Below are 16,020 nucleotides of genomic sequence, written 5' to 3' on the forward strand. Positions count from 1 at the left end.
TTTTTATTTTCTCTGTTATTTGGAACTCCTTGTAGAGAGATGATGGAATTTTGATGCACCCTCTGTTCCACTTTATATACATATGATGTTTCTCGTTATAGTGATTTCTTCAAAGCCACGCATTTTCAGTCTTTTCTTCTTTGTCAACAGTGTATTCTTAGCAGAGCCATTCTGTAATCCAACCCATCTGTTGAACTATTTGTAAAGGTGTGCGATCTTTTAAATGTAGAAATATTTCCTATCCTGGAGTTTTATTAATTCATTGCCAAAGTCAGTAACTGTTCCATGTTAGAGATCCTCATTGCTGCTTACGTTTCCTCACATGTTGCCTGATCCTTGGTGGCCTATTCATATTTATGAAAAATGAAGTTAACTAATGAGTGTAGAAGACAATAGCTTGCCATGCAATTGTGTGAAATGTTCTCTCCAATTGACCCCACCCTTTAAAGGGAGGGCTGAATGCAAGAATTAAATATATGGACGGAGCTGGATATTTAGACCTCCTTTTAGCGCTCATGTGAGGAATACAGGATGATAGGTCAGAGACAATGCCCAATTACTAAAATAATGATTTCTCTTTGATGTAATATTAACTCTGCTTTGCAGAAAATAGATTCCCTCAGATGGGAGTCTTGGTAAGAAAAGAAAGTGGCCTGGACCAGTAAAAATAGTAAAAATCAGTCCAACCAGATCCAGATCATGTCGTGACCTTGCTGTTGAATTAGAAGACTAAATGTGAGCTGTTAAGGTCAATTCCCTAGCAGATTGGATTGAGAGAAAACAAGTAGTTGGCTTTAGATAAGACCACATGCAACATTATAACATGAGAAAGAACTAAACATATGAACTAAACAATATATTTAGATGCAAGTAGTTTACTAGATTTTATGACAAGAAAAAATATTTTGTTATTAGGTCTATTTTATTAAAAATGATATAAAATCATTTGTTAGTAGAGGAGAAAAGGAGATTGTAGGGCAAAGAAGAGACAAATAATTGAGAATTTTCATTTTGGAAAATTAAATAAAAAAACAGTGGGAAATACAGTACGATTACTAGGAAGAGATATTTGCCCATTTGAAGTCTGTGTTTACAATCTGAAGACAGAACAATTTATAGAATAGTGTGACATTTTTCCAGCAACTTAAAGCTGTAACAGAAAATGACTATTTTAATCTTCTTCCCACAACCCTCCAACATGTACAAGTACACACATACAGCACATACTGATATATATATATATATATATATATATATATATGTTGCAATTTTAATAAACTTTGAAGATTTGAATAACTGTGGGTTTTGTTTTGCCTTTTTAACTTTCTAAACTGGGCAAAAGCATTGCTTCACTCTTCTAAACTGGTTTTAATACACATTTATCTTTTCACATCCTAATGTATACTTATTCTAGCTGATTTCAGACCAAATCCATTAAAATTGGTAAAGGCAACACTGATAATGTTCTAAAACGATTGAGCAGATCCATATCATAATTAATTTGCATGAAAACCGTGACGATGTAGCAGGAAACATACCCAATATGTGAATTTCTTTTCTTGGGTATTTGGGTTCCTTTTTGACTTTTTCTCTGTTTCACATACTCACTGTTGTGCTCTACAGATTCTGTGATTGGCAAACCAATCCTTTTTATCTCTGGGCTCTGATTTTTGTCCTCTGGAACTCTGAAAGAGAGAAAATCTTTATCTCCCCTGAGCAGATTACAAATGGCACCAGATCCCTTCCTTACTCCTGCCTTTCACTTTTCAGGAAAGTAGGTAATCTCAATAGCACAAGATGTTAACAAATGAACCGTATTGATATCTCCACAAATCATGCCCTGTTTTTCTTTTGTAATGTGTTCTTGTCCTTATTGTTGTCACTTACAACTTGGTCACATTTGAAAATATGTTAGGTATGTGTACAGTTTGGTAAAATCGTAGTAGTAACTCAGAGGTTGTGTCTATTGTTACAACTGTCGTTTACTGAGTATCTACATGCAGCATACACTCTAAAAGGTGAATTATGTAAGTTATTTCCTTCAATATGTGTAATTAGTACAACTTATATTCCAGAACTGTGCTATTTTACCATTCAAAGATGTGGAAACTGAGAGCCAGTTTCAAGTCAATGCACCAAATAGGCGGCAAAGCTAAAATTTGACTGAAGTTAGTCTCTATGCAAAGTCTAAAGATTTCTTATCAAATTCCATTAAAAAATAAATGTCTGGCATAAAAACTGTATCTACCATGTATACAATAAAGTTATAGGGGGAATTCGGAAATGGTTAATTAAATGGGACCAGTGATGTTTCAATAGAAACGTGCTATCAATTGGGAGCCTTTAATGTGTGGAGTAAAATCGTAAACATAGTAAAAATGTACTGGGAAGATTTAGGAGACTTTAGAGACAAAAATTCTGGCTTGAGGAAGGTGATAAGGAAAGCCTCAGTGTCAATAATGACTAGTTACTAACAATGAGCAGAACATATGGTTAGGGACACTGTGTGTAAAACTGTCAACCCTGATATATGAATATTGGCATCTTGAGGAATCTTTAGATAGATGGAGGACAATGACAGTGCCACTTTGAAAGTGACTTGAGGCCTATGTGTATGCTCAGCGTGGCTGCAGTATTCCGGGAATAACCTATCCCTACCTACACTTTGATTTTCCCACTCTGAGGACCTAACGCTGAGCAGGACAATGAATGTAAAACCCGATTTTCACTGTTCACCTGAGCCTGTGGTGTAATTCTCAATTGCCTATGGTGACCGAAAGACCCGGGCTTATACAACACAAGAGACCTACAGAGAAATTATTTCAGCACACCACATGCAATTGACTTGCAGTAAAAAAAGGAAAAAGAATAATGACATAAGGCATCCTGAGATATGAAAATGAAATCCCATTTTATCTAACCAATCTTCCTAGAGTCCCAAATTAACCCTGGCAATATGGAATTTATTTTGGACACACTTTCTGGACAATGCTTCAGAGATACTGTTCTCTTTTTAGCTTGTTCTGTTCTTTATGGGGTTGATGGCCTCTATACATTTTTTTCTGAGTTAAAAATAATCAGACTTTATGTCATAGTCTAATTTTTCTTTTAAGGTAGTAATATAAATAGCATTTATTATATAACACCTACTCTTCCTCTTGTGCCCTCAAACACATATTCACCTATATACTCAGTAGGGGAAAGTACTAGAATTCACATTTCAACTCTTTGCTTTCAATACAATCTTTAATATTCTCCATGAATAATTATATACACTTACCACTTGGCAGTCCTTTCATAAAGCAACTTTGAATAAGCAAAAAATGGTAAAGCATAGCTAATCACACATTCTCAAATGAAGATCAAGCTTCTCATGCATTAAAATAAAAAGAAATTATGAGATTTCATTTGACAATTTTGCATGCTGTAGAATATGTAAATCTCTACTATACTAAGTTAATTTGATCTAATTTTAGTTACATCTTCTTTTTTTCACAGTGACTAAACCTTACCCTGGAGTTGCCACATTTTTACTTTGCCAGCCTTTGCAAAAGTGAGTAAATTTCTGTTTATTAATCAGTAATATAAAGTTACAATTTACTAAAAGGCTTTTTAAATTCATATCCACTAAAGATTTTTGAATGTTTTCTGATCAGCACTTCAGACTTTTCCTTTAAAGTGCTATTTCTCTTTTCCCTTCTTTTCTCTCCTCTTTTTTTCTCCTTTCCATTCTCATCTTTCACCTGCTGTTTCTTCCTCTCATTGTCTAGCTAATTCTATCACTGATCCCCTAGAAACTTTCCTCTCATCCACTAGGGACTCTACAGCATATATCGTTAGTGTTATTGTCATCATCATCATCTGTGGCTGACTCACAAAATTATGTCTCCCACTCAAAGCTATTTTCCAAAACTACAAGCTAATACTGCCAACTGACTCTTGGTTATCCCTTCAAAATGCCTGGAAAACACCTCATCAGCATATTTCAAATTGAAACTATATTTCTTTCTTTCTTTCTTTCTTTTTTTTTTTTTTTTTTTTTTTTTTTTTTTGAGACGGAGTTTCGCTCTTGTTACCCAGGCTGGAGTGCAATGGCGCGATCTCGGCTCACCGCAACCTCCGCCTCCTGGGTTCAGGCAATTCTCCTGCCTCAGCCTCCTGAGTAGCTGGGATTACAGGTACGAGCCACCATGCCCAGCTAATGTTTTGTATTTTTAGTAGAGATGGGGTTTCACCATGTTGACCAGGATGATCTCGATCTCTCGACCTCGTGATCCACCCGCCTCGGCCTCCCAAAGTGCTGGGATTACAGGCTTGAGCCACCGCACCCGGCCTGAAACTATATTTCTAACCAAATCTTACAACTTTCTTCCCACTTTGCCATTTTTTCTCCCAGGATCAAGCTCTAAAACTCTTAGCTTTATCTCCACTATGTTATGTTTCATTCTTTCAGTAAATGTCTCCAATTTGTTTACTTTTTATTCTTATACCAAGCTAAAGACATTCATTATTTCTTTTTTGGTTATAAGTACAAATTACAGATGTTTTTGATCCTGTAACACCACAACAAGCAGAGTACTAATCAACCAAGTCTCAGTCAATATAGTTTAGTAATCTATTAAAAATAGATTAATAGATTGTATATTCACAATCTATTAATTAGATTGTGTATTCAGTCAATAGCTTTTAGTAATCTATTAAAAATCTTGGATTATCTTGACAGTGTCCCCACCTGGCCCACCCTATCTCTATATTGGGCTCTTATTCGAATTCGTCTGTCCCCACACCTTATTAGGTAAGACATAAAATCTGCTAACACTTTTCCTACTATCTCCCACTCTCTCACCATATAGTTTGGTATCACTGCAGTGACAGGAAAGGTCAGCACTCCTGATGTGAGACCATCATCCTATATACATAATTAAAGAAAAAGGAAGATAGTTGAATTGGGGACTATAAGAATCTGAAAGAAGTTGAGATGGAACTTAATACATAATTTGAGAATTATCAATAAAACAAGGTAAGTGGAGCTGGGTTCATTAGATGGGTACAAGTGGTGAGTAGATATGCTTCATGAGCTTGTGTCTTCTGCAGCTGCATAAAGTCCCACATTCAGAATTGGCCTCATGCTTGGTTTAATGCTCTGCTGCCATCATCCTGAAATTCTCAATATTTTTTAAGAATCCCAACATTTTAATTTTGTACCGTTCTCCCATTATCCCAATTATGTAGCTAGTCCTGGCAGTAAGGAAAACATTGAGGCCAGTCTCCAGACTTTTTTTTTTTTTTTTTTTTTTTTTTTTTTTTTTAAGATGGAGCTTTGTCCTTTTGTCTGGGCTGGAATGTAATCACGCAATCTTGGCTCAATGCAATCCCCGCCTCCCAGGTTCAAGGTTCAAGAGATTCTCCTGCCTTGGCCTCCCTAGTAGCTGGGATAACAGGCATGCACCACTATGCCCAGCTAATTTCGTATTCTTAGTAGAGACAGTGTTTCACCATGTTAGCCAGGCTGGCCTCAAACTCCTGACCTCAGGTGACCCACCCACCTTGGCCTCTCAAAGTGCTGGGAGTTAAGGCATGAGCCACCATGCCCAGCCGTGTCCAGAATTTTATGTAGGCAATTGTGGATAAGTTATGCGTATATTTGTGTGTGTGTTTAGAAGGGGTGTGTGTGTGTGTAAATGATAGTCCCTTCAATGATTGAGAAGCCTGAAAGGAGAAACAGATCTGGAATTTTAAGTCTCCTTCTGTGTATTCAGGGACTTTATCTTATATTTTACCTTTTTTCTTTTTCCTTAGCATCTTGTTATGTTTTATAGTTAACATCCTCTTTAACTAGGTAAACTATGTTCCACTCAAACAATGGTAATAATAATTTAACATTTATTTCTTGAATTCTATGATGCTTTGTTTCAATTTTATGATTCTCTTCTTCCTTTACTGAAAAATCATTCCACCTTGTTCTGTATTTTTTTTTCATTTACTGCAAGACTGTCTTCTTTTGCCACCAATTTCCTGACTGCCAATTCCAGTGTCACAAATAACCTCCAAATAGCCAAATGTAACATGAGAATGCACTTGTTATGCTACAAAACTTAATATGATTCATTTCTCTAAGCTTGGCGACCTTGTCTATTTCATTAATTTTGTGACCCTGAATTCTTGTGTTTTTTTGTCTTGTGTCTAGGACTGCTTATTTTCCACTTCAAATGATTCCCCTCCCCCACTTAGCTCAACTCACACTATAATACTAATACTGTTTATGTTTTTTTCCTTCTTTCTGCTGTCCTTGAACAAATCCATGAAAAACAGATATTGAACAATTACGTATAAATGTCTCCTCAAATTTTATTTCAATCTCTGGCTTGTTCTCTTAGCATGAAACTAATAACCAACTGGACAATCATTTGTTGATTTCTAATGGGCCCATTAAAGTCAATGTGACCTCAAATCAATTTATTATATTCTTTCTTCAAACTGGTTTTCCTCTGACAGTGCACTTCCTGACAATGCAAACACGCTAGCAGAATTCATGAGAGCAGCCTGGAATTGTCCCTTGCTCATCACTCCTATCCTAGTGTAGAATTATCCTATTTTAATTTTTTATTATTTTAAAGTATTTTAACCCATCATCGCACTTGTTTCTCTAACAAAACTTATGTAGCCAATGAGCTCATAATAACATTCTAGATTATTTTTGATAGCTTCCAACCTGGTCCCGTCCCCATGTATTTAATTTTGCCCCCCTATGCTTGGTCACTTGACCAGTGGGGAAAAGACTTAGTTGTAAAATCAAATATTACCATTTCATTATCCTGAATAAATAACTCATTTGATGAAGTCCAAGGCCTTTAACAGAAAAAATAACTTCTGCATAATCACTTTGCCCTCATTCTCCATTTTATGTTTCATTCTGCTTCTACCTGACTTTATGAACATCTTTTAATATCCCGTCATCATCTCTGCCCTCTTCCTGTCATGCTAGAGTAATATCTCTTTATTGTCCAACTTAGCTTTTCCAGGAAACTTTCTCACATACTCAAGATGAATTAAGAAACTTTCATGACACCCTATGCATCATCCCCCTATGATAGTATTGCATTATGATGAAATGTTGATGTGTCTGCATCCTCTACTGTATTATAAGCTTCTTGAGGTATGGGCAATAGCTTACCATTGTTGCAGTCGATAAACCTTGCACTTAGGTTGACCTGCAATGAGTTGAAGCAAATGTTGGAATAGAACACTTTAAAGTATACTTTCTATTGGTTCTCAAAGACTTTAGAGTTTACCTCTGCATAAGGATATGATAGTGGACATATGATGTTACTCTCTGCCGAGTGCCTCAGCTGAGATAGAAGCAAAGTGATAGTGGAAGCCTAGATACAGGAGTAATTAATGCTTGAGATTGCCCCGCAATGGCTAGGAAAAGGAGATTGAATTTTATAAATGTTCTATTACATTTTATTCATCTTCTCAGAAATGACTGAGTTCTATAGGAAGTCTGCCTTGGGGATCTTAAAAGAGAGTAAAAAATGCAATCAAATTATATCATAAAAGTGATATGTGCTATAACAGTGTACAACCATCCAGAATATTCTGTGGAACTATTTTTAAATTTAAATAGCTAGGCTCTATCATTTGGAGATTCTGATGTATAGGTCTCCAGAGATATACTTGCTTTTAAAAATATTTTATTTTGTTTGAAAAGTTTTTCCAGTCATCAATTTCTATTTCAGGCCTCTTTATTATTTAAAACTTACCTCAAATTCTACCTCTCCCAATGATGCCTTATCAGCTTATCGAAGGTAATTATTTTTTAATTCATAAAAGACATTGTCCTCATATAGCTTATGGAATTTATGGTATTGCATTGTATTTTATTAACCTTAACCTTTTTTTAGTTTCTTAGCTTCTTTATATCCTTCTACAAAACCTAGATCAGTGCTTTGCTAGCTGATATTGTTTGTATTTTCTGAATAAATATAGTCATGTGCACATATATTCATATATGTATGTATATATATGTATGTTCACAGATATCCATATTGTTTTAATAATGTGTAAGAAAGAATTATAGAAACTTCGGAACTTAATTTCTAGCATGTCTCCTGACTGAGCATGAAGACAATTTAAATCCATTATATTTCCCAATTAGCAATAACATGATAGAGAAATGGATATGAACAGAAATTATGAATCTGAGAGAACAAAATGGTCAATAAGCATTCTAGTAACCACATGAACAGAAATTGAAACAATTAAATATTAATTTTCAATTATTGAATAAGCAAATAGAAAAAAATGTTATTGCTAGAAGATAGTGAGGAACTATTTAATCTTTTACCCTTCACTGATGGTATTGGGGACCAATAGAGTAATCATGAGTTTCAAGAAATGTTCATTTATTTTACTTAGTAGTTTCAATTTCAGTAGTTTTTTCAAGTGCTATAGTCAGAGACCCAGGAAATGATATATCAACTGTGATGTTCATTAAAGCATTGTTTATATCAAAAACTTTGGAACGACATTAATATTCAGTAATAGAGAAAATTCAAAACACGTATACTTTATAATATAGTGCCAATAATTTATTGAAAATATTGAGTAAGAACTTCTAGTGAACAAAAAATCTGATGTATTAAATGTTAAGAGGCACAATAGATGCATCACTTTTCAGTCTCTCAGAAGAGGTTCTTAAGGAAAACAGTATTTTGAGTTACTACATATTGCTATATTGGATGGGCATAAATGCATGTTAGTAAATTGAATATAGTTCTGAAAAGATCAATGATTTGGTCAACCTTAAGCTCTGATTCATTGAATATTAATGAAATAACCCTTATTTTTGTAAACAAAAGTCATAAAAATGATTTTAAACATTTACCTCTTTACTGGTTCTATAAATGTTGTGCCCTGAGTGCAATATAATGTTTCTTTGATGGTCAAGAATCCTAAAATGCCTCAGGGTCTTCTAAATGTCAATTTTCATTACATAGCAACAAAAAGTTAAATGCAGATATGGGAGGTTGAACTGAGTGAGTATTATCCCCAGGATATTCTATGGAACCTATAGCTTTTCTTTTAATGACAAGCTTCCAGGTGATATTTGTTTATTAGTGACTTCCCTCTTTCTGCTATAAATGAAGCACAGAAAGCAAATATGATTTAGATATTTATCACCTTTACTGAGTACTTACAACTGGGATTCAGCTAGCCATTATCCAAAGTCTCTTTTACACTAAAGATTATACTAGACCTTTTGGTACATTAAACACAACCTTTACTTCTCAGGTTCAAGCAATTCTCAGCCTCATCAGTAGCTGAGATCACAAGCATGCACTACCACACCTGGCTAATTTTGTATTTTTAGCAGAGATGGGATTTGTCCATGTTTGTCAGGCTGGTCTCGAACTCCTGATGTCAGGTGATCCACCTGCCTCGGCCTCTCAAAGTACTGGTATTACAGGCATGAGCCCCTGAACCCACCCTAAAGTTTTTTTTTTTTTTTTTTTTTAAAGCTCGCAGCAGCTCTATCAGATGAGGGTGGTATCCTAGTCTAAAAGTGAGGTAGTACATTCAAAGAGTAAAACAACCTGGTTCAACAACTCTACATTTAATAAGAGTGGTCAACATAGGCCTTGACTCTATGTCATCCAATGTCAGTCTAGAATTAGGTATATTACACCTAGCTGCATGAAGACGTATCATGTACCAGGTACATATTTGTGGCTTGCATTTAATTAAGAAACAGATATGCAAATGTATAATGATAAAAGCAGCAAGTTTATATAAATTTTACTAAATGCTTGACAGTTTTCTATGCATATTTAAATCTCTTAGAAAGCCTAGAAATAGGTGTGATGGTTTATTGTATGTTTCAATGTGACTGGGCTAAGTGATGCTTAGATAGCTGGTAAAATAGTACTTCAAAGTGTGTCCACGGGCATTTCTGGAAGAGCTTAGCATTTAAAGTGATACACTGAGCAAATCAAACCACCCTTGCCAATGTGAGTGTGCATCAACCTATCAGCTGAGTGCCTGAATAGAATAAAAAGAAAGCGCAAAGGGCAAATTTACTTTCTGCATGAGCTGGAATACCTTTTCTTGCCTTACAACATTGGCGCTTTTGGTTCTCAAGACTTCTGGTTTGGACTGGAAATACACCAGCAGTTTTCCTAGGCCTTCAGCTTGCAGATGCAGATTTTGGTACTTCTAAGCCTCCCTAAATGCATGAGATCTTACCCTATATGTCTTTCTCTCTCTCTCTCTCTCTCTCTCTCTCTATATATATATATATATATATATATATATATATATATATATATGTGTGTGTGTGTGTGTGTGTGTGTATTTATATATCTATATGTGTATATATGTATATATCTATGTCTATACGTACACACATATAGATATATACACATATATTGTATGTACTCATCTCTTTAATAAGTCATCTTACACTTTTCCACTTTCTACATTTAGTTCAATAATTTCTAATTTATAGACTCCATATTCATTAAGTTTTGAAAGTCAGGAAAATATTTGCTTGTCTCTAGTATTTCTGTACTACTTTGTTCTCATCAAATCCTCAGTTTACCAACAGCAATTGAATGTTTTCTTTTTAAATTCTGGCATGTACTTTATATTTTCGATCTTAATACTTAAAACTAGAATCCATCATCTATTATATTTTCACTTATTTTGGAAGTTAGTGTTCTTATTTCATCATTTGTAGTACAACAACGATCTGTTTCGTAAAAATAAAATACATGTATAATAGAAATTGTGGAGTTTTACCTTTTGCTTTGTCAATTATTCATACTACCACTTCAGAGCCAAAAAAGCTTACTGGTTCTTTGATATTATAAATGCGTTGAAGAAAAATCTAAGAAGTGAACACATGGATCTAATTATTATTATGAGTAAAGAATATGCTCCTTTTTTAGAATTAATTGCACATATGGTTATCTTTGAAACCTTTTTGATAGATGTCTTTCATTTCTGCGTTAAAGTTATGCTAGTACTTTGCAGTTCTTAAACTGAAGTGAGATAACAGAATTAGTAAAGGTTAACTTCATTAGGTCATCTTCTATAGTATAGAGATCACTTTCTTTTATCATTTTTTTTTCTTTTTTGTTCTTTTAACATAAATATAGAAATTATAATTTTTGCTAACCAAACACATAAAATAAATAGTTGCAGAGAAATTTCTTATTGCTTTATATTATTTTACTAGCTCTTTTCTTTACATAAATTTCAGATCACATATTTTGATATTATTCTTGTAAACAAAAATGGTAACTACATAGAGGTGATAGATTAATTATTTATAAGGTGGTGATCATTTTACATTGCATATGTATATCAAAATATCAAGGGCATACCTTAAATAAATGATAGTTTTTATGCCAATGATATCTCAATACAGTTGTTAATGAGCCAATTCACCATGTTTATGCAGTTGACTGTTGTAAAACCTGAATTATAAAAAGAGGCAGCTCTAAATTTCCTTTACATTGCTTCCATATTCAGGTTTGAAAACATCACATAGCTTGCTAAATTTCCAGGGTAAAATTGAGCATTAGATGACATCTAAAGAGACAATTTTTTGAGTCTGTCTCTCAGAAAACGATCACAATTTAGCATGACAATTTTATCTTTCCAGGTTCTATAGTCTGACCAGCATCAATCGTGTGTTGGATATTTCTCTGTCACCAGCTAAAATGATTCTAATAACTCTCCCAAGGGGTAACACAAGTGGGAATTCAGTATCAGAAATGTCCATGCTTTCACTTTCAGAGATTAGTTCTGTAATAAATTCTGCTGACTGATACACTGTCCAAGTTTTTGAAGTAATCTTTGACATAAAGAGAAAACAAGCGCCTGCCTACCACCTGGCTTTCCCTAACCAGCAAGTTCCACATTGGTTCACTTAATTCCTTCTTCTTCTTCTTTTTTTATTTTTTATTTATTTATTTATTTTTTTAGCTGAAAATACAACAGATGCACTAAGTGGCTGTGGCTGACAGGTCCACTTTTCAATGGCTCGGGATAATTGGAAGTTTCCGAATGCCAAACTCCAGAAGCCATTTAAATCCAGTGTGTATTGCACCATTGGGATTATGGAGAATCTAGATCCCTTACTCTGAGTGTGGTTTCATAGATACAAATCCTTCCTTGATGAATGGATTCTTTTTCCAGAAATGGATTGTACTGTTTGGCAGTGTTGACAATTCCCTCTGCATGCCGTTGCACTCAGGAGCAAGTGCCTGTTGACTTCCATTACGACTGCCCACTGGATGCACTTATTATGGTCTTACCCAGGGAAAACCACAAGGAAGGCTACAAAAACAGGTTTTGTTTTCAAATGTGTCCCTAGGATGCTCATTGTTTGTGTCTCAGCCACTGCTTCAGTGGCAAGCTGGCAAACAAACATTTTATTTCATTCAACTAGAGGCAGTCAAATCAACAGTTTGGCTGTTCTAGAGAATGTTATAACATGAATTTTAAAAATTAAACTATGTGACCTCTTCTTAACAGACTTAAAGTTTCTTTTTCTATCCCTTTTTATTTTTTATAGCTATTTCTTTCTTTGGGAACTCAGGGCTTCGTCCACATAGAAATTTTGGAAATGTATTCTCTTTCATACCTCTTTCAAGAAACAAAAATAAATTAAGAATTTGTGTCAGGATACTACACAAGGAGAATCCCTAATTTTAAAGCAGTAGCTGCATAAGAAGGAATATATAGTACACAATATAATACTCTCACATTATCTGGATGCTGTTATTTTTATTCCTTTTATTTTCCCTAAAAGTTTACATTTTGGAAATTTCCAAATTCTGACTTCTGACGTCTTCCTTAAGAGCAACAAAACACTGAAATGTGTACTTCCTTCCCAATTAGAAATCATTCAATTCCTTTTCTACCTCATTGCTTCTGTTTGTTTAGTCTTTGAAAACTAAATCAAATTAAATCCCTTCACATTTCACATCACTCAAGCAAAATAGCCAAATATAACTTTAGCTGATTCAAACATTCACTCTCAGCCCCTTTAAACTTCCTAGAAATACAGCTTACCTTATCTTCTCAACCTCTTTGACCCTTTCCAGGGAAGAAGAAACGAGGGGGGGGGGTAATTAGAAGTTATATTACCCTTAACAAAAGTTTTTTTTTTTTTTTTTTTTTTTTTTTTTTTTTTTTTTTCCCTAAGTTCAAACAAGCTTACAGATTTTTAAATCCACGGAGACCTGCTAAAGTGAGGATTGCCTTCCAGGTTTTAGAGTAGCCAGCTGAGACTCAGAGAAAGGTAAAGGCTTACACAGGTTCAGGTGTAATGGTACGTCCCAGCTGTGATTTGAATCCACGTATTCTGGCCTGCAGAGCTTTTACACCCTATCACTCTACCTCTCTTAGGCTTAAGTCTTTGTTCCTTTCAAACTCTGAATCTGGACATTTGTATTATCAACTAAGCAGAAAAAGTGATCTCTTTATCTTAGGGTTTGCAATAATTTAGCGTCTTGTACAATTCTTAATATATCCGCCAAGGGACCCTTAGAATAGCCATTCAATTTAGATAAACTCCTACACCTGTTTACTTCGTACGGGTGCTTGATGTTCTTAATGGGTGAGTGTGGGTGACTTCGTGCAGGGAGAAAGTACTAAAGTTGTTTCAGCTGTCCACATCAATTTTGAATGCAGCCCATCAGACCTGAAATCCCTGTTATCCAAAGCTATGTACATTGCAAATCGATTTTATTTATTCTGGAGTCGTAAGAGGTGAGAAGTTTGTGTGTGTGTTAGGTTTCCTGGCATAAGCAAAGGGGGTTGGAAAGGCATCGCAGCTCCTATTCATCTCCACATTTATAAATGCTGACCTCCAAGAGGAAGCTCTGTCTGATGTAAACCCTACACACCTTGAGTACTTTGGGCTCAGGCGTTAAAGGACATCACTCAAGCTAAATCTCATGGCTACCACCGGACTATGGATCACTGATGAATGAGCCAGCAGTTGAATGTGTAGCAGGCTGTGACGACTTTGCACGGAAATATGAAAATTTATTACCAGCTTGCCACATCAGCGCCTGCCCTGCCTGATTTCCTGGTTCCCTCCCGGTGGATACTCCCACTCAGATGCTGACAGTCAAACCCCTCTCGCCCCCCAGGCTCCCCTCCCCCCGCAGAGAAGTGATGGTCTAAACTGTCACGGAGTCCTGGCCGTCATTTTTCAAGTGATGTGATACTCAAGATGATGCCTTTGGAGCAGGGATTTTATTTAGGAGGAGTCGTCTGCGCTGAATCGTTTTCCACATGACCTTGCTGAGGGGGCTAAAGGGGGCGTCCGTCTTGCGTGCTGTGGAATTCGTGTAGCCCCGAAAGTATGCGCGATGGGAGGCTGGGGGGAGAAGGAGGCAGAAGGGGAAGGAGCCGCGGAGAGGAGAGCCGGGGAGGAGAGGAAGGAGGAGAGACCCCGAGAGCGCAGCATCAGGCCGGCAGGCGCCGCCAGCCAATCAGAGGCGCGCTCGGGAGCCGCAGAGCCCAGCCGCGGAGCCCGGGGCTGCAGGTGCGCGGGGCTGAGTCTGGGCTGGCCGAGGACCGCGAGCAGCTGCGCCCGGGGCTCTGGGAAAGTCCCCTCTTTGCTTCTTAATTTTAAGTTCCTCTTCACCAGTTAGGGCAAGTCAGCCAAGGTAAGGCTTCCATAAATGACACTTTACTCTGGACGGATATGCATAGGTTTGCGTACAGCGGGGGGCTGCTCTACCCAGTCCTGAGTCAAAACAAGACTGGGTGAAATCTTCCTCTCCGATGGGCTGCGCAGGATGGAGGGCTGAGGGGAAAGTTGTCGCTAATGCCGGCTGCCTGCTCGCTGGGGTACGTTTGGATTTTCTTATGCAGGAATGCTGCCGGAGAGCCTATCGAACGCGAGTCTCCGAACCAGCTGCGTGTCTGTTTATGTTTATCTGGCTGTGCTGTTGTCTTCCCTGAAGAAGTTGGAAGGATACTCTGCAAGGCACCTTGGAATAGGGATGGCATCAGTATAAGCTGTCATTTATGTCTGTCTGTAAAAGTGAGGGACGCATGGTCAGAATAGAAACAGGGGCACTGAAATTGAATTTTCCTTAGTGCTTTTTAAAATTATTGCCTTTCTAGTATCCTCTAAAATTACGTGATTTCTGAGCACCCAAACTGCAGCAGGACAAGCTTCATTTTTCTTCTTTCATTTATTTTTTTCTTCCCACGAATCCCTTCCTTAAATGCTTATTAAAGCTTAAGATGAAACTTTTTCTTCTTTTAAAGGGCACTTATAAATGATGCATAAAAAAAAAATTAGGTAGGCTCCTGTGATCAGGACCACACTTTATTTATGTTTGTTAACTCTCATTCATTTCCCGTTCTTAACTTCTTGTTTGAGTGTGGAAATAACTATTATTTTGTCTTAATTTTTATGTCTTCAAAACAAGGTAAAATGATGCCTTATGCATATGTGTGTGTTGTGTGTACAGAGCTGGCTCCAGGAAAACCTCTCATATGTAACAGGTGAAAAAAATAGAATTTTATTAGCTAGGGTTATTAAAATATTTTTATTTCAATGTCTCATTGCATTTCATGATGTCATCAAGAATAAATGTGCTTTGCTTTTTCCCTGTTGGAAGTCAAGAAAAAATAAAATAAAAATCTTAGCTAAAAGTATTATGGTTTTCGGTTAGCTCAGGTGATGGCATCATTGCTTTAAGCCGAGAGACAGATCAGAGAAAGATTCTGTTATTCAGCCAAAAACACTAACTACAGGCTCTGACTGTGTTTTCAAACCTCTATTTTTCACTCTGGGATCACCCACAGATTTTTCAAAGCAGTGTGCTTTGCTTCTGCAAGAATTGTTCTTTAATTTTAGTGTATTTGTCTTATCAGAGGAAATGTTTAATTCTGAATCAAGAGTTTGAGGTCCAGCCTAGATCTTATATATACCTTGCTGGGAGGTGGGAGGAAGAAGGTAGGATGTGATACTAGTGGATAATT

The 16,020-nt window shown here is 36.3% G+C and overlaps 1 protein-coding gene across 10 annotated transcripts in view; it reads left to right on the forward strand.

Moving 5' to 3' along the window:
- CDH18 (cadherin 18) overlaps positions 1–16,020 on the forward strand; it is a 1,096,529-nt gene that overhangs the window by 544,701 nt on the left and 535,808 nt on the right. For 4 of the 10 annotated variants that reach the window (XM_074386991.1, XM_074386980.1, XM_074386983.1 and 1 more), the window contains 2 exons: positions 3,499–3,553; positions 4,854–5,020. The gene's annotated coding sequence lies outside the window, so the exon portion shown is untranslated. The other 6 variants (XM_039472193.2, XM_074386996.1, XM_039472199.2 and 3 more) reach the window with 4 other exon arrangements.

The sequence above is a fragment of the Saimiri boliviensis genome, chromosome 1 (genome assembly GCF_048565385.1).
Source record: "Saimiri boliviensis isolate mSaiBol1 chromosome 1, mSaiBol1.pri, whole genome shotgun sequence".
In the NCBI taxonomy this organism is placed as follows: Eukaryota; Metazoa; Chordata; class Mammalia; order Primates; family Cebidae; genus Saimiri; species Saimiri boliviensis.